Consider the following 23,626-nt stretch of genomic DNA (forward strand, 5'->3'; position numbering starts at 1 on the left):
AACTACTGGGTGCTATGCTTACTACCTGGGTGCAATATATCCATGTAGCAAGCCTACACATATACGCACTATATATAAAAGCTGAAAGAAAAGAAGCTAGAAAAAAATCAAAATAAATGGAATGGAAGAAATGAGTGAAAATAAGAACAAAAATGAATAAAATAACAAGCAATAAATAAAATTAGCAAAGCTGAAATTTTATTCTTCAAAAAGTACTTAGCAGGACTCATCGAGGAAAAAACAGCAAGTACAAATTATCAATATTATGAGTGACAGGAAAATTTTCACTACATATCCTACAGATATTATTTCTTATTTTTTATTTTAATTTTTAATATTTTTACTTTGATAGGCTTTTGGGGAACAGGTGGTGTTTGGTTACCTGAATAAGTCCCTTAGTGGTGATTTCTGAGATTTTGTTGCACTCATCACCAAAGCAGTGTACACTGTACACAATGTGTAGTCTTTTACTCCTCACCAAACCCCAACCTTCCCCCAAGTCCTCAAAGTCGTATCATTCTTCTGCTTCGCATCCTCATAGCTTAGCTCCCACATATGTGAGCATACAATGTCCTAGAGATTTTAAGAGGATTTTAAGAGAGTATTATAAACTATGTAGTGCCTGTCATAATAAAGTTGTTAAATTTCTTTTGGAAATACAACTAACCTAAAGTAACCAGACAAAAAAGATGAAAGAGAAAATGCAAATATCCTGATGTTTAATAAAAAAAAGTTATTATAATACTCCTTCCACAAAGAAAATTCCAGGCATTTGTTTCACTGGTGTATCCAGGAAAGGAATCAAATCAATTTAAAGAAACACTTTTAGAAGACATAGAGGACAACAGAACACTTTCCAACTATTTTCATGATGTCCACATAATCTGAATACCCAAATCAGGAAAATACATTACAAAAACTGAAGTTACAGATTATTAGCCTTCATGAATACAAACATAAAAACATTTTACAAAATATTATCAAATCCAATCTAGCAACATGTAAAAAACTATAAAACACCAAGACGAAGTAGATTTCATCCCAGAAATTCAAGATTGGTTTAGTATTTCAAAAACAAACAATGCAGTATTCATTATATTAACAAATGCAGGGGAAAAACAATCACTTCCATGGATGAAGAAAAATAATTTGAAAAATTCAACTTTTATTTAATATTTATGACGCAAAATCTCAGAAAACTACACAAAATTAATCTGATAAAGGGCATTAATGAAAAATCTACAGTTAATCTCATACTTAATCATAGAATGTTTAATCTTTTTATGTCTATGGTGGAGAATAAGATAAAGATTAATAGTTTCACCACTTTTATTTAACCTTGTACAGGGGATATTGTAGTCAGGAAAGAAATGAAAATAAAAGGTATAAAGAATATTAAAAAATAAACTTTCTATTTTCTAATGATATGATTGCATAGAATGAACTAAAAAATATAAAAAATAACTTTTAGAGCTAATAATTGAATTTTATAGGGAGGTAGCATAGGAGGTTAACATATAAAAATCAACTGTATTTTTTATCCAAAGAAAATATTATGAAAATGGTGGGGAACATCACACACCAGAGCCTGTGGTGGGGTTGGGGGAGAGGGGAAGGATAGCATTAGGAGATATACCCAATGTAAATGACGAGTTAATGGGTGCAGCACACCAACATGGCACATGTATACATATGTAACAAACCTGTATGTTGCACGCATGTACCCTAAAACTTAAAGTATAATAAGAAAATATTAGGAAAATAAAGCTAATAATATAGTATTAAACATAACAGACATACATTTTACCAGAGACATTCAAATATTCCAAAATTTTGAAAATGCCTAAAAAAAAGACATGTACCATGTTATTTTATTAGAATTATTAAGAGTAGCAAAAAGGCATTGTTCTTGAATTAATCTTCAAGTACAATGACATTCTAATGATGATCACAATAGGTTTTGTAGAAAAAAATCTAGTAAAATGTTAATCGTAAAATCTAACCAGTAGCCATATGATACTGACTGTAAAATTTGAGTTTTTCAGTGTGCTTAAAACTTTCATAATAAAATATTGGAAAAACATAAAGGAAATATTTGAAATAGAACAAATTACAAACAGAAAAGAGAGGTAAGAAATGTCAGGATAACAAATATGAAAGTAAAAGTTGATCCAAATGAAGACGATAGGCTCTCAAAATTAAAAAAAGTGGACCAGTTTTGTGGTGTATCCTTAGACTCTCAAAATTATATTTTGCAACACTTGATTTGATAACAAAAATTATATTTTGCAACACTTGATTTGATAACGTAACGTGCAGGTAGTGTATACAACGTGGTTGTGCTAGACAAAGGAATGATTCACATCCTTGGTGGTACAGAGAAGTATGGTATGAGATTTAATGACACTACTCAGAACAGCACACAATAAAAAAACGCACGAATTGTTGATTTTTGAAACTTTTCATTTAATATTTTCAGACTGTGGTTGACCTCAGGTAACCAACATCATAAAAACTGAATCCATAGATAAGGCGGACTTCTGAATTAATACAAGATTGAGAGCTTTGTTGTGTTTACCTTTTGCATGGTGTATCACTGTTCATATTTTTCTTTCAAAATGTTTGTCCTTTCCTATTTAAAGTCTACCTTTTTTAGATAGCACATAAATTAGTCTTGCCTTTTAAGTGGAGTTTTTAGATCATTTGCATTTCCATTGATGTTTTCATAAAACTTCCTTTTCGGTCTACAATCTGACCAATGTTTTCCCATTTGTTTCTTTTGTTTTTGGTTCCTCACTCACTTCCTGTTTCCTTTGAGGATTATTGAAATTTTTTTCGTATTCTATTTATCGCCCCTATTGGCTTCTAAGCATACCTCTTTTAATTATTTCCAGAGGTTGCTCTAAGGCTAACAATATGCATTCTTAACTTTTAAAATCTATTTAAGAACAATTTTTTGACGTTTTACCCTTTATAGTTTCTACTTCACTTTCAACAGTGTTTTGTTCTGTCCAAGAAGGTAAAATATTTCTACAAGCAGAACTACATATACATACATAAAATATGTATGAATATTACTACATATACATACATAACTACATACATACTTTCATGCATGTCCGTGTGAGGAGACCACCAAACAGGCTTTGTGTGAGCAACATGGCTGTTTATTTCACCTGGGTGCAGGTGGGCTGAGTCCAAAAAGAGAGTCAGCAAAGGGTGGTGGATTATCATTAGTTCTTATAGGTTTTGGGATAGGCGGTGGAGTTAGGAGCAATGTTTTGGGGGCAGGGGGTGGATCTCGCAAAGTATATTCTCAAGGGTAGGAAGAACTACAAAGAACCTTCTTGGGAGTGGGGGAGATTACAAAGAAACTTCTTAAGTGTGGGGGAGATTACAAAGTACATTGATCAGTTAGGGTGGGACAGAAACAAATCACAATGGTGGAATGTCATAAGTTAAGGCTATTTTTACTTCTTTTGTGGATCTTCACTTACTTCAGGTCATCTGGATGTATACGCTCAAGTCACAGGGGATGCGATGGCTTGGCTTGGGCTTAGAGGCCTGACACATACAGAACTACATATACATACATAAAATACATATTCCTATCTATTTTTTTTTTGGTGGCTGTTGTAAATGGGATTGTGTTTTTGATTTGGGTCTCAGCTTGAAACTTATTGATGTACGGAAATGCTACTAATTTTTGTACACTGAGTTTATATCCTGAAATTGACTGACATTATTTATCAGCTCTAGAAGTCTTTTGGCAGTCTTTAGCATTTCCTAGGTAGAAGGTTTGAGACATTCAGAACCAGAAACTAATACTCTTATATGAATATCTTGTTGATAGGCAATGACAGTGGCAAGTTGTCTCCACATAGCCCTCAGGCAGAAGACTGGGGCTGGGAGAATGTAGAAGAGTGTAGATGATACAAAGTGCCTGGAGTAGATTAAAGGTGAGTGGCTTCATGTAAAGCTTTTCTTTAGAAATATCCTATATAACATCAGATAATAAAACCGAATGGACAGAAATAAATTCTAGCTACATGGAAGATGGCTGTGGAGCTAGAAGGCATTTGGGATATATATGGACTACATGAACATATAGACACTCTGAAAGAGAGCAATTAAAATTATAATTATTATAATAACAACATTGCTGTTATTATTATTTTAGTCTCTTTGATGGTTAATATCTTGTGTCCACTACTTGACTGGGCTATGGGATGCCTAGACATTTGGCCAAACATTATTCGGGTGAGTCTGTGAGGGTGTTTCCAGATGAGATTAACATTAGAATTGGTAGACCAAGTAAAGCAGAGTGCTCTCCTTAATGGGGGGGGAGGCTCATCTAATCAGCTGAAATGCCAAAACAAAACAAAAAGGCTGATCCTCCTGTAAGTAAGGGAGGATTACTCCTAACTAACTGCCTTTAACCTGCAGCACTGACTTTTTCTTGCCTTTGGACTTGAATGGAAATTATCAGTTCATCCGGGGTCACAAGCCTATCAGCCTCTGGACTGTAATTATACCACTGTCTCTCTTGCTTCTCAGGCCTTTTGACTGGAACTCCATCATCAGCTCTCCTGGTTCTTTTGCTTGTAATTCACCCTTCACATTTTAGGACTTGCCAACCTCTGTAATTATATGAACCAATTTCTTATTCATATATGTATGAATATATGTATATGTCTCTTATTGGTTCACTTTCTCTGGAAAATGCTGATACAGTCACCATAAAGATGGTACACCCAATTAAAAAAAAATTGCCTATTTTCTAAACAGGAAGAAATGGGTTTGATAGAAAACATAATATTGCCATAAATTTGGCTTTTTCCTGTGTGGTTCTTAAATTGTCTACATATCACATCATGATTTAACTCTTCAGAAATCCATCCTGTGTATAATATAGCTCTAATTCAAAGAATTAACAGACTTTGCTCAAGAATACCTGACTAATACATAGCATCATCCAGACTAGAACCTGAGGCTCTGACACATAGTCGTGACTCTTGCTTATATGTTCTGTTTTCAGGGTCATATTTCTCCTGCCCATAGCCACCTGTGATCTGAATTACTGCCCTGGGGTTTGAACACAGCAAGCACGTGATCTCTTATACAAGGACTCTGTTTGTCTATGACTTTTCAGACCCCTCTCTTCATCTACAGTTTTCTTGCTTCTGTCCATCACAGCTGGAAGCAACCACATCTAACCGCTTGATGAAATCTGAACATATGAAGTGATTTCTTTTTTACAAGAGCAGACCATTATAAACAATTTAGACTTTGTGTTGGGAAGAAGAGAATACTGGGCTGTGACGAATTTAATCTCTTTTCAAATCTTCAGGTCAGGGCAAAGTCTAAGAGTTAGAAATGAAGACAGAAAAAATTCTCTCAATAATGTGGTTTCAAGGCTTCAGGGAAAGTCCTTCTCTCCACAAATGCGCCTCATCACATGCATATAATCTTTTTAGCAGGGGACAAGACCCTTCCTTTTGCAAGAAAGAAAAATGACATTGTAAATCTCCCTGGGGAAGTAACAGTGTGGCCAAGTGCAGTGTTGGCAATAATAAAAGCTAAGACCTCTATATGGTGTATTATGTATCAGATACTCTTTTAAGTACTTTACATTTATTATCACTCCTACTTATCTCAACACATCTCTGAAGTAGGTTGCATTATTATCCCCATCTTACAGATGAGAAGACAAGCAGAGAAAATAAAATGACTTGCCTAGCATCATGCCGGTAGTCAGTGCTTAAGCAGACATTCAAATCTAAGTAGTTTGGCTTTTGAAGTTTTATGATTTTTTTTAAACTTAAACACTACACAATACTACCTCTCAGCAACAGGATAAAGAAAAGGAAACCTGACTCTTACCCTCGGGAAAATTGTGCTCTAAAGGAGAAAAAGGCATTTACAACAGGATGTAATGATTATGGTGGGGAGAAGGGGCTAAGTAAGCTGTGTGGTAGGTCACAGGCTTTCTGACAAGAATATTTAGATGAGGGGGTTTCAATCAAATGCCTTGAGAGGAGATGGTAAATTAAATGAGGCTTAGTGGTAGACATAGGGAGAATGAATTGTTAAGTGATAGGGCTGGCTAGAATAACATCTGTCTCCAAGATATTGCCAAGTGTCAGTTCCTTCTTTCTAAATTCATTTTTTAAAGACATGATTTTAGAGCATTTTTAGAGCTTAGCATTTAAAGCTTTTTTTTTTTTTTTACAGCAAAATTAGGCAGAAAGAACAGGAAGTGTCTGTTTACCCATTCCTCAACTTCTCCTATCTACTTCTCACACCAGAGTAGAACATTTATTATAATGGATGAACACATCATTATAACCCGAAGTCTATAGTTTATATTAGGCTTCACTATCGGTGCTGTACAATCTCTGTCCTTTGATAAATGTAAGCTGACATGTATCCACTATTATAGTATCATACAGAATAGCTTCACTGCCCCCTAAATCCTCTGTGATCCACCTGTTCATTCCTTACCCAATCCCCTACCTGCAGGCAACCACTCATCTTTTTGCCATTTCCATTCTGCTTTTTTCAGAATGTCATATAGTTGGAGTCATAGACCATGTAACATTTCCGGATTGGCTTCTTTTATTTAGTAATATGCATTGAAATTTCTTTTATGATTTTTCATGGTTTGATAGCACTAAATAATATTCTTATTATTTTTAGCACTAAATAATATTCCATTGCCTGGATGTAACAAAGTTTATTTTTTCATTCAACTACAAAAAGATATTAGTTGCTTTCAATTATGAATAAAGCAGCCCTACACATCCATGTATAGGGTCTTGTCTGGATATAAGTATTCAACACATTTGGGTAAATACCAAGAAGTTTGATCGTTGGATCAAATGCTGAAAGTAAGTTTAGTTTTATAAATTATCCCACTATTTTTCAAAGTAGCTGCACCATTTTGCAATTCCACCAACAATAAATAGTTTCCTCTTGTTCTACATCTGCATCAGCATTTGGTATTGTGTTTTGTTATTTTGGCCATTCAAATAGGTATGTATCTTAATTTGCATTTGACTTAATTTGACTTAATTTGCATTTTCCTTAATGATGTATAATGTTGAACATCTTTTTATATGTTTATTATCTATCTTCTTTTGTGATGCATCTGTAATGTCTTTTGTATATATTTTAATTGTGTTCTTTTATTATTGTTGACTCATAAGAGTTATTTGAATAACTGGATAAGAGTTCTTTGATAAATATATATTCTACAAATATCTTCTTCCATTCTGTAGTTTTTCTTTTCACTCACTTAACAATTTCTATAAAGCAGAAATTGTAAATTTTAGTGAATTCCAGTTTATCAATTCTTTCTTTAATGGATCAAACCTTTGGCGTTGTATCAAAAAGGCAATCACAAAGCCCAATGAGTTCTAGATTTTCTCCTATGTTTCTCCTAGAATTTGAAAGAGTTCTCCTTCTAGGAGTTTTGTAGATTTGCATTTGTCATTTAGGTGTAGGATATATTTTGAGTTAAACTTTGTGAAGTTCATAAGCTCTGTGTCTAGATTTTTTTTGCATGTTAATGTCTAATTATTCCAGGACTACTCATTTAACAGACTGTCTTTTATTGTGCTGCCTTTGCTCTTTTGTCATAGATCAGTTGATTATATTTGTATGGGTCCATTTTAGGGATCTTTATTCTGTTTGATTGATATAGTTGTCTATTTTTACCAATACTAGACTGGCTTAATTACTGTAGCTTTATTCTAAGTTTGGAAGTTGGGTAGTGTCAGTCCTCCAACTTTGTTCTTCCCTTTCAATATTGTTTTGACTACTCTGGGTATCTGCCTTTCCACATAAACTTTAGAATCAATTTGCTGATTATCCACAGAACTACTTATTGGGATTTTATTCAAATTGATATGAATCCATAGATCAAGTTCAAAATAATTGAAATCTTGATCACGTTGAGTCTTCCTACTATTCATGAACATGGCATGTTCTTCACTTACTTAGTTCTTTTTAAATTTATTTCATCACATGTTTTTCTTTTTCTCATATATCTTGTACATATTTTGTTACACTTATAATTAAGTATTTCATTTTTGGGGTTCCAATTTAAATAGTGTTGTGATTCTAATTTCAAATTCCAGTTGTTCACTGCTGTATACAAGAAAGCTACTGACTTTTCTGTATTGACATCATATCTTGCAATATTTCTAAAATCATTTATTAATTTTAGAATTTCTTTGATATTGATGTTGATTCATTAGGATTTTCTACACAGGTGATTGGTCATGTAATCTGCAAACAAAGATAGTTGTTTTTTTCTTTTTCTTTTCTTTTTTTTTTTGAGACAAAGTCTCACTCTGTTGCCCAGGCTTGAATGTAGTGGTACAATCTGAGCTCACTGCAACTTCCACCTCCCGGGTTCAAGTGATTCTTCTGTCTCAGTCTCCCAAGTAGCTGGGCTGACAGGTGTGAGCCACCGTGCCTGGCCTAAAGACAGTTTTAATTACTACTTCCCAACCTGTATACTTTTTATTTCCTTTTCCTGTCTTACTTCATTGAATAGGACTACCGGTAGCATGTTGGAAAGGAGACTTGAGAGGGAACATCCTTGTCCTGTTTTGGATCTTAATTTCTGAACTTAACTTCTAATTTCTCACCATTAATTATTATGTAAGCTATAGGTTTTATTGTAAATGCCCTTTCCAAATTAAGGGAGTTTCCCTCTATTTTAGTTTGCTTAGAGTTTTTATCACAAATGAGAGTTGGATTTTGTTAAATGCTTCTACTCCATCTATTAATATAATCTTGTAATTTTTTTTCTTTAGCTGCTTGATGTGATAGATTGATTTTTGAATGTTGAACCAGCATTCCATACCTAGGTTAAATTACATTATTGTGGCATATAATGGTTATACATTGCTGGACTTGCTTTGCTAATATTTTGTTGAATATTTTGGCATCTATGAGAGACATTGCTATGTCATTTTCTTTTCTTGTAATGTCTTTTTCTGGTTTTGGTATTAGGTTAATGCTGGCCATATAAAATTAGTAGAATGTATTTCTTTTGCTTCTATATTCTAAAGGAAATTGTCGAGAATTGGTATCATTTTTTCTTTAAATATTTGGTAGAATTCACCAGTGAACTCATTTGAGCCTTTTGCTGTCTCTTTTGGAATGGTATTAATTATTGAATATTTCTCTAGGAGATACAGGCCTATTCATATTATTTCTTCTTGTGTGAATTTTGGATCAGTTCACAAAATTTGTTCATTTATCTAAGTTATCAAATTTGTGTGTGTAAGTTCTTTATAGTATTTCTTTATTATTTTTTGTGTCCATGGGATCTATAGTAATGTCCTTTTATTTCTAGTATTAGTAATCTGTGTCTTCTATTTTTTTTAGTTAGCCTGGCTAGAATCTTATACATTTTATTGATCGTTTCAAGAATCAGCTTTTGGTTTTATTGATTTTCTCTTTTCTTTTGCTATCTTCCCTTTCATCGATTACTGCTCTAGATTTTATTATTTCCTTCTGCTTACTTTGGATTTAATTTGCTCTTTTTGTTTTTTCTAGTTACCTAAGGTGGAAACTTAGCTGATTTATTTTTATATCTCTCTTTTAAATATATGCATGCATTCAGTGCTATAAATTTATCCTAAGTATTGCTCTCACTTATCTCATGAATTTGGATAAGTTATGTTTTCATTTTCATTTAGTTTATAATTTTTCAAAATTTCTTTTCAGATTTCTTCTTTTACCCATGTGCTATTTAGAAAATTTATGTTTAATCTCTAAGTATGCTACAATTTTTCAACCATCTTTCTGTTATTAATCTTTAGTTTAATTCCATTGTGGCTTGAGAGCAGATATTGTATAATTTACATTAAAAAAATTTGTTGAAGTGTGTTTTATGGCCCCAAATATGGTTTATCTTGGTGAGAATTCCAGAATCTGTCTTTTAATTGGCATATTGAAACCATTGACATTTAAAGTAATTATTGACATAGTTTAATTGAAAGGACACTGTGAGTGTGAGGAGAATGTTTATTTTGCTGTTGTTGGATAAAGTCGTTTATAGGTCTCAATTTTATCCAGTTCATTGATGGTGCTGTTAAGTTCTAGTAGGTACTTACTAATTTGCTGCCTCCTGGCTATATCTATTAGTGGTAGAGGAGTGTTCAAGTCTCTGACTGTATTAAGAGATTCATCTATTTCTCCTTGCATTTCTATCAGTTTTTTTCCTTATGTATTTTGAGACTCTGTTATAAGGAACATACACATCAAGAGTCCTTGTGTTTCTTTGGAGAATTAATCCCTTTATAATTTTGTAGTATTCCAGTTTTGCCCCAGTAATTTTTCTTGAAGTTTGTTCTGTCTACAATTAATATAATCATTTCAGCTTTCTTTTTATTAATGTCAGCATGCTAGCTATTTCTATTCCTGTCCCTTTACCTTTAATGTATTTGTTTGTTTATTTAAAGTGGATTTATTCTAAGCAGCTTATAGTTGGGCTGTATTTTTTGACCCACTATGATAATCCCTGCCTGCTCATTGGTGTACTAAGACCATTGATATTTAAATTGATTATTCAAATAATTGGATTAATGTCTACCATATTTGTTACTGTTTTCTGGTCATTGCCCTTGTCCTTCTTATTTTTGTCTTCCACTCTTTTTCTGCTTTTTGTAGTTTTCATTGAGCATTTTATATAATTCTACTTTCTCTCGTTTTTTAGCATTTTGATTATAATTTTAAAAATGCTTTAGTGGTTACCCTAGAGTTTGTAATATACATTTAATTTAAAAATAGTCCAAGTCCACTTTCAAATAACACTATACTGCTTCACAGGTAGTTCAAGTACCTTATGAAAATAAAATATTTCTAATTCTTCCATCCCATTTCTTGTGTCATTACTGTCCTTTTATTTATATACTTATATATACATTCATTGCACTTATACACTTACATCTTTTTAAAAAACTTTAATTTTTTCTTATTCTTAGTTGATCAAATAGAAGTTTGTTCAAGACAACAGCAAAAAATGTATTTAAATTAGAATACTTGACTGCATTCTCTTCTTGCTTGCATAGTTTCGGACGCAATTCTAACCTAGCTACTCTGTAGGTAAGATGTTTACCAACTCCCCTTGGACTTTTCAGGATTTTTGGTTTTGTTTTTGATTTTTTGGAATTTAAATATATATGTAAGTGGATTTTTGTGTTTCTTGGTTGGTTGAGTGGTTGTTTTTTGTTGTTGTCATTTTGGCATTTATCTTGCATGGTGTTTCCTGAGACTCCTGGAATTTTGATTTGATATCTGACATTAATTTGGGTAAATTCTCAATCACTACTGTTTCAACTATTTCTTCTGTTTCTTTTTCTCTTTCCTTTCTTTCTGTTCTTCCCATTACATGTAGGTTACACCATTTTTAGTTGTCCCACAGTTCCTGGATATTTTAACTATTTAATCCATTCTCTTTTTTTTTTTCTTCTTTCTCCAGTTTTGCATTCCTATTGATACATCTCCAATTTCAGAGATTCTTTCCTCAGCTGTATCCAGTCATTAATGAACCATTCAAGATCCTTCTTCATTTCTGTTACAGTGTTTTTGATCTCTAGCATTCCTTCTTGATTCTTAAATACAATTTCTTCCTCTGTGTTGCTAATACCTATTTGGTTCTAACATGTTGTTTACTTTTTCCTTTAGAAACATTACATATTAATTAGTTCTTTTAATATCCTGATTTGATAATTCCAGCATTCCTTCCATACTTGAGTCCTATTGTAATGCTTGCTCTATCTCTTCAAACTGTGAGTTATTTTTCCTCTTAGTAGCACTGAAATTTTTTGTTGGTAACCAGACATGATGTAGTGTGTAAAAGGAACTGCAGTATATATGCCTTAAGTAATATTGCAGTAAGGTGTAGAAGAAGGGAATCATTCTGTAGTCCTATGATTATGTCAGAGTGTGAGTAAGACTGCTCAGACTGTAAACTTCACATACACTTCAGTCTTTTTCCTCTTAGGTGGGACGGTATGGCTAGAGATGGCTGGAATTGGGCATTTCCTTTCTCCCACATGGATGGATAGAGGAAAATGGAGTTGGGTAATTCCCTTCCCTCAGTTCACTCAGATCCTGATAAAATCCCAATAGGTTAGGCAATGGTAAAATAACTTCTTTTAAAGATAGTTCTTATTAAGAATAACATAATTCTGAGTTATTTCAAAAGAGTTAATTTTCCCCTATCCTGCCAGAAGCATAGAGAGATTTTTCTCTAGTATTCACTTTGAAGTTCTGATAGAGTTCCTTGAGGCAGAACTCACAGACATGTGGGTGTACTGCCTTAAGCCTGGGTCCATGGATTTCACAATTCCCAGACTTCTCTGCACTGAGATTTCAGCAATTTGTCAATTAGAGTTCTAGTTTTCCTATCCCAGTAGTTGCCCCCTCAGAAGCTTCTGCTTTCTGGTCTCCATTCTGGAAAGTTTTGAATTTCTGTACCTATTTGACTCTCCAATTTCGGAGACAGCAGTTTTCCCTGTGACCTAAGTTCTTCAATATATTCAAGAGGATTTTTGTTTTTCAGTTTGTTCAGATATTTGTTGGAAAAAAATGACAACCTCAAAGCTCCTCACATATTGGACCTTTTAAATTCATTTTTAATATAAACGTGCTAACTATAAGACATCTCCCTGCTGGTTCTTTCCTTTCCCCTTGGAAGAGCTAAATAATTCCAGTAATTTGTACTAAAATATATTGGAACATTCTGTTCCCCAATTATGTCCACTAGATATAACTCAGATGTAGTTCAATTAAAACAGTAGGACGTTGCTTGTGTTATGGGCAGTCTCATTCTGAAATATGAAGGCAAATGAGTTGGGTTATTCTTGATGGATCACACTAAGTCTCCCTGCAAGAAATCATATAAATCATGATGAGAAATGGACTGTGAGATCCACTTCATAAATCCTGGCCAAGTTTCCAAAGGTAGCATCTTGCAGTCTCAAAGTCAGTGCTCAGCATTTCAGACACAAACCTGCAGCTTGACTTCTGCAGGAGTTAATGTGTTAGCATTTTAACAAATTGAACCAGTTTGGTGGCCTATTTATCAGTTCAAGCTATTTGGAAATGTTGAGACCATATGTCGTCCATTGAAATGAACACTAAACACTGCATTTATAAATGGTAATTTATGACTCATAAAAGTCTTTGCTATTAAAGCCATTCTGCCACTGTGAATGGAATTGATAGCAGGTTCTGAGCTCTGTGGTATGTGTAATTTCTTTTCCTTTTTAGGAATGTTGTAGATATTAAAGCTTTGATGCCTCATGGAAATGTTATTTTTAAAAAGCTATGCATATCAAAAAGATTATGTTTTTATACTAGATTTTCACATTCACAAATTTGACAGACAGGTTAAATATATGTGTGCATGTGCATATGGTGAAGATTTTTTATATGTTTGTATAGACAAAATTATAGAATTATAGCTCTAAAATGTGGAAGTTATACCTTATTATCTGTCCAGGCCTTGGATTTACTTGTGTAGTTGAAACTGCAAGTTATCTACTCTCATATCTTCTTTCTCCTTCTTTAGTAATAGATTGCCAGACTTTGAGCTGGACATGTGGCCTCCTGGAATAAAGACTATATTATTCATGTCCCTTGCAAATAGGATAGCAAAATGACGGGTCAGTGTAAGCAGAAAGATCATATAGAAACTTCTAAGAAACCACATTAAAATACAACTGGATTACTTTACATAACATTATTGATCCTTTCTTCATCCTTCTGGCTGAAAACTCAGATGTCAGGCTGGAACTTGAGCACTCATTTGGACATTGAGTACTTAAGACTGACTATATCACAGTTGGAAGAAACCCAGACCCCAGACAAACCCTAAAGGACATATATTGGCCCTGGAAAATGTAGCTCAGACTTATTTTATGTAAAAAAAAAAAAAAAAAAAAAAAAGAGATGGGAGAAAAAAATATTTTTTACAGAGCCATACTTATTTTTTGAGGTGTGCAGACATTACTTAATACAGTCGGGTGATATAAATTATCCTGATTTGAAGATGGAATCATTCAAGGGCCAGATATATTATTTCACCTATCCAAGGTCACAGACTTCTTTGTAACTGAGGATATGTCTAGAATCCAGGTTTGTGAGCCTTGGTTCATAACTCTTGCTATTTACATCATGTCTGTAGCATTTAATGAGGCCTATATAGGAAGCACCATGCCCTAGTGTGGCTTGTAGGATTTGTAGTCAGGTAAACCTGATCACCTGGCAGGTAGGACTACCTCTTGGGGAATTGGCTGGTAGTCAGGAGACAAATTTATATTATAAGGCAGGAGTACCAACATTTCATGACCTGTTACCCTTTATGTACATAAAAGTCTAGATATATCTGTAAAATTACATGACTTTCTAACTCTGGTTTATCCAAAATGATTAAATATTTGTAGATATAGTAGTCTCCCTTTATCCATGGTTTTGTTTTCTACAATTTTAGTTATCTGATGTCACACTCTGAAAATATTAAATGGAAAATTCCCAAAACAATTTAGGTTTGAAATGTAGCACTGTCCATGGAGCAAATGAAACCTCTCTTCATCCCACTTAGGACATGAATCATCCCTTTGTCCAGTGTCTTCACACTGTCTATACTACACTTCGTAGCCATCTTGGTTACCAGACTGACTTTTGAGGTATTGCAGTTTGTGTTCAAATAAATCTTACTTTACTTGACAATAGCCCCAACGCACAAGAGTAGTGATGCTAGCTATTTGGATATGTCTAAGAGAAGCCATAAAATACTTCCTTAGGTTAAATGTTGAAAGTTCTAGCCTTAATTAAAAAAAAACCTATGTTGAACTCACTAAGATCTACAGTAGGAATAAATCTATTTGTGAAATTGATAAGGAAAAAAATTGTTCATAGTATAGTATCTACATATATAGTATATAAATTATATATACTATATACTATATACATATATAGTATAAGTTCATATATATACATATATTCTATATGTATATATAGTATATAGTTTATATATACATATATAGTATATGTACACATATACTATATAGTATATGTGTATGTGTATATACTATATACTATATAGTATATGTGTATATGTGTGTATATACTATATACTATATAGTATATGTGTATATGTGTGTATATACTATATACTATATAGTATATGTGTATATGTGTGTATATACTATATACTATATAGTATATGTGTATATGTGTGTATATACTATATACTATATAGTATATGTGTATATGTGTGTATATACTCTATAGTATAGATGTATATGTGTATAGTATGTATACATAGTATGTATGTATGTATATATGTATATATATAGTATATACATATATGTGTATATATAGTATATAGTTTATATATACATACACAGTATATATACATGTATACTATATAGTATATATATACACATATATACTATACATACATAGTATGTATAATGTATATATGTATACTATATATGTGTATATATAGTACATAGCTTATATATACATATACAGTATATATACATATATACTATATGGTATATATACACATACTATATACTATATAGTATGTGTATATATACACATACACACATATACTATATAGTATATAGTATATATATACACATATATACTATATAGTATATATATATACACATATACATATATACTATATAGTACATATACACATATATACTATATAGTATATATGTATATACACATATACATATATACTATATACATATACATAGTATACGTATATAGTATATATACACATATACTATATACTATATAGTATATATACAGTATATAGTCTATATGTGTATATATACTATTCAGTATATATGTATATGTGTATATATACTATATACTATATATTATATATGTATATATAAACTATATACTATATATACACATACATATACATTATATGGTATATAGTATATAGTACATAGTATATATGTATATGTGTATATATACACATATACTATATAGTATATATACTATATATGTATATATAAACTATATACTATATATACACATATATGTATATACTATATGGTATATATGTATCTATACATACGTATATGTGTATATGTATACATATATACTATATATTATATACATATACATACTATATAGTATATATAGGATATACATATATACTATATAGTATATATAGGATACACATATATAGTATATACATACTAAGTAGTATAATATATATAGTTATACATACTAAGTAGTATTATATATAGTATATACATACTATATAGTATAATATATATAGTATATACATACTATGTAGTATAATATATATAGTATATACACACCATGTAGTATAATATATAGTATATACACACCATGTAGTATAATATAGTATATACATACCATGTATTATAATATATACAGTATATACATACTATATAGTATATACAGTATATACATACTATGTAGTATATGCATACTATATAGTATAATATATGTAGTATATACATACTATATAGTATAATATATATATAGGCTTCAGTACTATCCATGGTTTCAGGCATCTCCTGGAGGTCTTGGAAAGTATGACCCATGGATGGATAATGAGAGAATACTACATAAGTGTGTGTATTTTCGTGTGTGTGTGTGTGTATGTGTATATATATATATATATATATATATATATAAAACTATATATGTGTGTGTGTATGTATATATATAGTTAACATATTTTGGACATGAGTTTTAGTATGCTATTTGGAAGTTCTGATGCTTTGAAAAATTGTATTATATATTATCTATTGTTAATATATTCAGTTAATACCATGACATTTATTTCTAAGGAGAATCAAGTATTTGAAATTCTAGTGAAGCAGTGAGATAATGTGAGAGCTAAAACACTATACTCTGTGAACCTGTAGAAAAGAGAAAGGATTTCCTTGTTGTTAAAGGAAAGTTGTAACCTTCAGTAGGCATGACTCTAAGCATGATAATTAGAATGGAATTTTAACATTGACTCAAATTCAAAATGTAATTCCATATCTAAACCCACATCCCTCCACCCCCCACTAACTCTATTCAGATTTATAAAGGAATTTAAATCTTTTACTGGATGTTCTCATCTGATGTGCTAGGAATTCTTCTCCATTTAATCAATTCAAGCATTTGTTTTAAGAGAAAATACTCTATAAATATTACTGTTTAGAGGCTGAGGGTCATAAAAGATGTATTTCTTTAAGAATTCAGAGTTTTGTGACAAGAAAGATGTTTGCACTAATAATGAAAAACTCATTAGATGGAGTAAAAATATACGAAGTGTTTCAATTCAGCCAAATGGATCCAATTGCAAGAATATCAGAAACTCAACTTACTTAGCCACACATTTTTCTTTTCAAATAGATATTCTTACCTTTCTTACAGGTTTTATGTATTCATTAGTGTTGATGCATGTAAACTGCACAAAACGTTCTATGGCATGTATGTTATACTCAGGAAAGATGATATTAACTATAAGAGAATTGTGAAAGTGCAGGAATGAAGAAAATGTTGAAGAATGCTTCAGCTGAAAGGAAGGATTTGAAGTGAAACTTTAAGTCAAATAAATTTTTTATTCAATTGAAAAAGTTCAAATATATGAAAATATAAGGAATACCCTAATGTACATCTATGTGCTAAATATAGAGTACAATTGCATTCTAGTATGTGGCCATATTTGCTTTCAATTTTGTTGAGAAAAGAAAATATTACAAGTATGTTTCAAGACATTTATATACCTTTTGGAATAAATATGTCTGCTTCCCTCCACTTCTGAAGTAAGTAATATTATTAAATGGTATTTATTTTTTTCCATGCATTGACAGGCAGAATTCTAGGATGGCTCCTAAGATTCCCCTATCGCTGTTGTACACACATCTTCTCCCAGTTATTCAATCAAACAGTAATCTAGGTGTTGCTGTAATAGAATGCTGCCAATAAAATTAAGATCCCAAATCAGCTTACCTCAACAAAGAAAGCTTATTCTCAAATAGCTTGACCTAATCAGAGAGTTCTTAAAAGAACTGTTTCTGGAAAAGAGATTCAAAGTGTGAGAGACAGTCAAAATGGGGAGGATTCTCTATTGTTGGCTTTGAAGATGGAGGAAGCCATATGTGGAAATGAACTCCTCTAGCAAAATTCTAGACAGCCTCTAGTTGCTGTGGGTGACCCCAGCTAACAGACAGCAAGAAAACAGAGACCTCAAATGTACAATAAAAGGAACTAAATTTTTCCAACCATCTGAAGGAGCTTGGAAGAGAACCTCAAGCCACAGATGAGACCCTAGCTTTGGCCTAGATTCCAGTCTTGTGAGACACTGAGAAGAGAACTCAGCCATACCATGCCCGTATTTCTTACAGAAATGTAAGTGAGAATAAATGCATTTTGTTTCTAGCCACTTCGTTTGTGATAATTTGTTATGTAGCAATAGAAAATTAACACATGCATGTTTTTCACATTAAAATTATACACACTCACACACACTATTTCAAATGGTATCAAATTATTTAAAATGGTACATTATTCTGTGATGTTTTTGCTATAAATATTATAGTATGGTGATTTAATGATGTCAACATATGTAACTACGTGTTAATCATTTTTACATAGCAGTGATCAGCAAACTTTTATTTGTAAAGGCCTCGGCAGTAAATATTTTAGGATAAAAGCGCTATAGACAATACATGAAAGAATTATTGGCCACGTCTCAATAAAACTTATGAAGAAAGGTAGTGGGCTAAATTTGACAAACAGGCTATAGTTCGTCAGATCCTGGTATATAATATTCTACTCTACACATATGGCACAACTTATTTATTCATTCTTCATTAGCTCTACATTTGTTTCCAGTTTTTTCACTTTCACAAACATTAAATTTATTCTAACCTATTTTTTAAGAGTGCTAGAATTTCTTCAGACTGGTGGTGTTAACGCAATCCTCAATAAGAAATATATTGGATAACACATTCCAATAAACCCCTACACACACAAACAGAAGTGTTCTGTATGCTAAATTGTACATGATGGCACTGTGCACATGTACTTAAATTTGCTATTCACAAAACCATACTCCCATTATTTTGTACTGTATTCTTAAAAATTCTGGGTTAACCACTGAATAAATTTAAAACTTCGAAAATAATTTGCTAAAGAATATGCTTTGAAAGGATATTGTTGGGCTAAAGAATATGCTCATGTTAAATTTTACTATATGGCATAAAATTTCTCATGAAATTCTCTCCAACAATTAGTAAATGTTTGCTTCTCTACAATCTTTTTGTGATTTTTACTTTCAATATTGAAATAATTGTAGGCTTACAGGAAAGTTGCATAAACATTAAAAGACAGTTCCCATATTCCCCTGATCTAGCTTCATTTAATGTTAACATCTTACATAGTTTAATTATTGAAACCAGGAAATCAACACTGGTAAAATTTGGTACTTAAAAAACTACAGACTTTAATTCAAATTTCACCAGTTTTCCTTTGTGTGTGTGTGTATGTGTGTGTGTGTGTGTGTGTGTGTGTGTGTGTGTTTTCATTCTAGCAAGGATCCTGTATTGCATTTAGTTTCTGTTCTTCCTTAGACTCTTCTAACATGTAATATTTCCTCAATCTTTCCTTGTCTTTCATGGTCTTGACAGTTTTGAAGAATACTAATTGGTTATTTTGTAGAATGTTCTTCAATTTGAGTTTATCTCATGTGTTTTTCATGATTGGAATGAGATATTTTTGGCAACAACATCACAGAAATGATGTGCCTTTCTTGGTGCATGGTGTCAAGGAATTCACAACTTCAATATGTCATTACTAGCGATGTTAACCTTGTTCATTTGGTTAGTGTTTTTCTGGGTTTCTCCACTGTAAAACTACTCTCTTTTGCTTTGTAGTTAATACATATCTTGAGGAAGATACTTTGAAACTTTGTAAAATCTATTTCTCTTTAAACTTTCACTCCCTAAATTTTGCATCTATCAGTGGATCTTGTCTGCAACAGTTTTCACTATACTTTTTGCCTACTGATAATTATTTCCCTTTTGCCTTTTGAGACAAACAAATGAATCAAAAAGTGTCTGTTGTTTTATGAACATTTAGAGATTTCAAGTGCTGTTGAGCATCTTTTCTTACATTTATTGGCTACTAGTATTTTGGTATTTTGTTTGAATTGTCTATTACTCTACTTATTATTTTCTTCTGTTTGATATCATCTTTTTCTAATTGATTTGTTGAAGCTCCTTATGTATTGTAAATTCTAATGTTTTGTCATATAGGTGTGGTTGTAAATACATTTCCTTTGCATGTAGTTTGCATTTTTAATCATTTATGCTTTCTTTTTTGGACATAATTATACTATGTAGTAAATTATGGGAAATTTTGCTTTATATTCTATAACTTTTAAAATCGAGTTTTTATAAATCCATTTCTAGCTGAGGTTTTAGTCTATATTTTATCTTTTAAAAAATAATTTTCACATATAGATGCTTAATCTATCTGGAATTTATTCTTATTTATTCCTATATATGGTGTGAGGTAAGAAGAAAATATTTTTCACTGATTAACCTATTTGATTAGGAATTGTATTATTTATTTCACTGAATTAGAAAACCATTTTTGTCATATATGAAAATCCACATATATGTGCCCCTTCTATGGGTCTCCACTTTGTTTCAATGCTTGGTTTTACTCCTGAGTGTTTATAACACAGTATTTTAATGTAAACAACTTTACTGTAAGTCTTGATAGCATAGGAAGTCCTGCTTCTTGCTTTCCTGCACTAGAAAAATTTCTTAATCTATTATATCAGTTCCTTGATTTCCACAAGAAATCAATTCATAATTACTTTTGGTATGTGTCAAATTTATAGGTTAATTAAGTGAAAATAGATTTTTTAAGAAATTGTCTTTCCATTTTTGAACATGGTATAGCACTTCATTCATACAGGTATTCTTTTGTCAAAACAAATACTTTATGTTAAATGTTATAGAACTTTTTTTGCAATACTCTATAAAGAGTCCCATTTCTATGTCACTTAAAGTCAACATACATCTTTATGCATGTTTAAATGCATAAGAAAGGTATTTTAAACTCAGTATTTCAACCATAATATGAAAAAAATCTGAAGAATCATGAGATGCTTTATGAAGGGTCTTCAGTATATAGCTCTTCCCTCCGGGGCTTTTTTTTCTCTAAAGTCTCATGACTTGGAGAGGATAAAGACCTATTCAAAAAGTTTTTTAAAAAAGTAAATTGTATTTGTACTTGAGTTTATAAATTGTTACGCAATCCAACTCCAGGTGTCATTATTTAAAGATACTGAGTTTGGGAAAACAATCACCAGAGATCATATGAAGATTTCAAGAGACAGCAGGTAACGGATTCTTGATGATTTTATAATTGTAAACAGCCCATCTATTTGTCTCTCTTTTGTAAAAATTGTTCAGATCTCCATGAATGGATGAACTTGTATGGAAAGGTACAGGCATACTTTAAAGATACTGCAGATTTGATTCCAAACCACTGTAATAAACTGAATATTGCAATAAAGAATGTCACAAATTTTTTGTTTCCCTGTGCATATAAAAGTGATGTTTATACTATACTGTAGTCTACTGAGTGTGAAATAACATTATGTCTAAAAATATACATAACAATTAAAATATTTTATTGCTAAAATATGCTGACACAGAGACATAAAGTAAGCACATGCTGTTGGAAAAAATGGCACCGATAGATTTGCTTGATGCAGGGTTGCCACAAACCTTCAATTCGTAAAAACAAAAATTGCACGGGCTGCAAAGTGCAATAAAGCAAGATAATGCCTGTATTTCTGAAATGAGGGCATTTTGCATGAGGACATGACCTTTAAAAGCAAGAAACCTATTTGACCTTCTATAACTACCATTTCCAATAAATTAGTTAGAAATAGCATACCATATGAGCAAATTACAATGGAAACAGATTGAGAAATAGACACCGTTTTGAGGAAAAGGTCAATATAAATGTAATGTAAACATACAGGACATGGAAAATTATCAGGGTAATCTTTAAAGTGAGTAGCTGTAATAGAACATTACTTCTAGAAATGGTCTTAAAGACTGAGTAGTACAATCCTCTCATTTTGCAAATAAATAAAATGAGGCCCTAAGAAGATATATAACTTACTTAATAAAAATGACAAACAGGTACTCTTTCTCCTTGCCATTTTATTATTTTTTTTCTTTCTGATTGTTAATTGTGGAAAGACTCTATCATCCTTATAAATGAAATGGGCCTGTCTTTTTTCACATTGCAATGTGTGGCAATTGGTAAAGCTATGTCTGACAAGGCTAACCAGGGAGGTGAGAGACTTTGGGGCATACTGGAATTGAATTGGGAACTACTGTATAGTAGATCCATTTCAGAAATAGAAAATAATAATAGTAGAAACAAGCAAGCATTCATATGTGGGATTCCATAGTTCCAAAAACTTAGGGGCAGTAGGTGTTGTTTTTGATTCAAAGTAGGTAATCTAAATCCCAGAAACGTAAAAACTAGTCAGATTGTGGGGAGTTCACGAGGCAAGGAACATTTGGATTCTAAGAAAATCAGCAAAGAGGAATGCATAAAACAATACAAACTCATTATATCTTATAATACGTATAGGGTTGAATCTTCTTATCCTTAGCCCAAGGCTGTTCATTAACTGCTCCAGTTTTTTTAAGTCCTGATTATTATAAGCACACGGGATTTCAGTTCAAATTAACTAAACAACTACTGAGTACCTATTTTGTGTGGCAACTCCATTCAAAGTTGTAGCTTTTCCAAAGATATTCAAACTATGTGTCTGTTTTCCAGGACATTAAATGTAATGGAGAAGGCAGATGTACAAAAATCTGTGACATAGAACAGAGCTGACCTAGACCTATCCTCCACACTACATTCACATTTATCACATATTTATTTTCATTTTTTTTTTTTTTTTTTTTTTTGAGACGGAGTCTCGCTCTGTCGCCCAGGCTGGAGTGCAGTGGCGCAATCTCGGCTCACTGCAAGCTCCGCCTCCCGGGTTCACGCCATTCTCCTGCCTCAGCCTCTCCGAGTAGCTGGGACTACAGGTGCCCGCCACCACGCCCGGCTAATTTTTTTGTATTTTTAGTAGAGACGGGGTTTCACCGTGGTCTTGATCTCCTGACCTCGTGATCCGCCCGCCTCGGCCTCCCAAAGTGCTGGGATTACAAGCGTGAGCCACCGCGCCCAGCTATTTTCATTTTAACTTTTTCTTAATTAAAAGTGGAGTTTCACTACGTCACCCAGGCTGGAATGCAGCAACACGATCATCGCTCAGTGCAGGCTCGAACTCCTAGGTTCAAACAATCCTCCTGTTTCAGCCTCCTGAGTAGCGGGGATTAGAGCCTTGAACCACCACACCTGGCTCATCGTACATTGAATGCATAGGAATTTCAGAAAATTTTGTATTTTAGAGAATAATGGATACAAAATTATTTAGATAATTTGATGTCAATTACCATCAGTGCTACTTAAAGACTATTTAATGGCTTGTAGTGATTTTTTTAAT

This window comes from Symphalangus syndactylus, chromosome 1 (assembly GCF_028878055.3).
Source record: "Symphalangus syndactylus isolate Jambi chromosome 1, NHGRI_mSymSyn1-v2.1_pri, whole genome shotgun sequence".
NCBI lineage: Eukaryota > Metazoa > Chordata > Mammalia > Primates > Hylobatidae > Symphalangus > Symphalangus syndactylus.